Here is a 2500-nt window from a genome sequence, read left to right on the forward strand (position 1 = left end):
GATGGTCGCCGTGGGACTTGCTTCGCGTAGCAATGGGTGAAACAAACACCGTCCGCTTTGCGAGAGCGTGCCCAAGCTATACCAAGCTTGCATGGCTCACCAACCACACACAGGAACTACAAGGGACATCGAGGGACACTGCTGCTGCTGCCGTCGCTGTCGTCGCCGCCGCCGCTGCTACCCACGCAACCGCGTAGTAAGAAAGACACACACAAGCCCGATAGTCGCATGGAACTTGCTTCGCGCAGCAATGGGTGAAACTAACACCGTCCGCGTTGCGATAGCGTGACCAAGCTAAACCAAGAATGCATGCATCCCCCCACCACGCGGCTACTGAGACCATCGACCCCCCGCCACTGGGCACGGGTGGGTGTGGCCTCGAGGAAAAGTGGCACCAGAGAAAGCTTTCACAATGCGTTTGATCATCACCTTAGGCTTGCTCTGCGTGGCAATGGGTGAAACTAACACCGTCCGCCTTGCAAGAGCGCGCCGCAGCTATACCACGTACACGTGAAATGCCAACCTGGGTCCACCCCGGCGATGCATTTAGGGCCCACCTCGCGCCATGGAGCACGCGGGGTTGGGTGCCTGAGGGCTCGTCATGAGCATGCCTACCCGTGGCCAAGCTCAAGAGGGGTCGCCCCTGTGCATCGCCGAATACCTCCTCCCCCCTAAAGAGCCCTTAGGAAAAAATCCGCTCTGGCACGAGGAAACATTGATTTGTTGAGGAGGAATAATGGGTCATTTTCGGAGCAATTCTTGGAGTCTTGCCCTGATTTTTTGCACACATGCTAAGAAAAATCCAACCTTCAACTTGTCAAAATATGGAGGCCAGATTCAACATATTTTATTTTTTACGATTTTAGGAAGCCGGAAAATGGGAAAAATCATAAAAAATTCAAAAACGCTCGGAACGCCGAACCGCTTGCTGGAATCCTCCTCTAAAATCATGGAATGAATTTAGGGACACAAAAATGGAAAAAGGCACGAGCCAATTTGTCTGGAGTGCGGGACGATGCGGGGCGATGCGGCACGGCGTGCACGCGGGCATGCCACTGGGATGCCCACTGCCTGCCTGCTCGTGGGGAAATAACCTCATTTTCCAAAAAAACCCTCATTTTTAGGAAATCACTCCAAATATGTGGCCAAGGCCATGGCCAAGGCATGCATCCAAGGCCAAGGCCAAGGCCAAGGCCAAGGCCAAGGCATGCAGCCAAGGCCAAGGCAGCCCCTTATGGGCATGCAGCAGGCAAGGGCAAGGCAGCCCCCATGGGCAGGCAGCGAAGGCCAAGGCATGCTTGCGTGCATGCTGCCAAGGCCAAGGCACGCAGCCAAGGCCATGGCATGCTTGCGTGGGCACGCTGGCATGCCCCTGGGTGCAGGCAGGTGGGCACGCTGGCATGCCCCTGGGCGCAGGCAGCAGCAAGGCCCTAGCATGCACGCTGCCTGAGGGGCAGTGGCAGCACGGCGAGGGCGAGGCATGCCCCGTGGGTGGGATGCCAAGGCCGTGGCATGCCCTTGGGACCCCTACAAGGCCATGGCAGCACTTGGGGGGGCTACTGCTGCCAAGCCTAGATAGCCTCTTCGGACACCTCCTACTCTTCCCCCCCTAAAGAGCCCTTAGGAAAAAATCCGCTCTGGCACGAGGAAACATTGATTTGTTGAGGAGGAATAATGGGTCTTTTTTGGAGCAATTCTTGGAGTCTTGCCCTGATTTTTTGTACACTTGCTAAGAAAAATCTAACCTTCAACCTGTCAAAATTTGGTGGCCAGATTCAACATATTTTATTTTTTATGATTTTCGGAATCCAGAAAATAGGAAAAATCATAAAAAATTCAAAACTGCTCGGAATGCCGAACCGCTTGTTGGAAACGTCCTCTAAAATCATGGACTGAATTTAGGAACACAAAAAGGGGAAAAGGCACGAGCCAATTTTGCCGGAGTGCGGGACGATGCGGGGCGATGCGGCGTGGCGTGCATGCGGGCATGCCCCTGGGCACCCTGCCATGCCCAACGCCTGCCTCTTTGGGGCAAATAACCTCCTTTTCCAAAAAACCCTCATTTTTAGGAACATCACTCGAAATTTGTGGGCAAGGCAGGCAGCCAAGGCCAAGGCACGCAGCCAAGGCCAAGGCACGCAGCCAAGGCCAAGGGCGTGCAGCCCCCCAAGGCACGCAGCCAAGGCCATGGGCATGCAGCCAAGGACAAGGCATGCTGCCACGCATGCAGCAGCGAAAGCCAAGGCAGCAGCCCCCCATGGCACGCAGCCCCCCATGGCACGCAGCCAAGGCCAAGCAAGGCATGCAGCCCCCCCAAGGCACGCAGCCAAGGCCATGGCATGCAGCCAAGGCCAAGGCACGCAGCCAAGGCCATGGCACGCAGCCAAGGCCATGGCATGCAGCCAAGGCCAAGGCACGCAGCCAAGGCCATGCAGCAGCGAAGGCCAAGGCCAAGGCATGCAGCAGCGAAGGCCAAGGCAGCCCCCCATGGCATGCAGCG

The sequence above is a fragment of the Quercus robur genome, assembly GCF_932294415.1.
Source record: "Quercus robur chromosome 6 unlocalized genomic scaffold, dhQueRobu3.1 SUPER_1_unloc_12, whole genome shotgun sequence".
Classification (NCBI taxonomy): Eukaryota; Viridiplantae; Streptophyta; class Magnoliopsida; order Fagales; family Fagaceae; genus Quercus; species Quercus robur.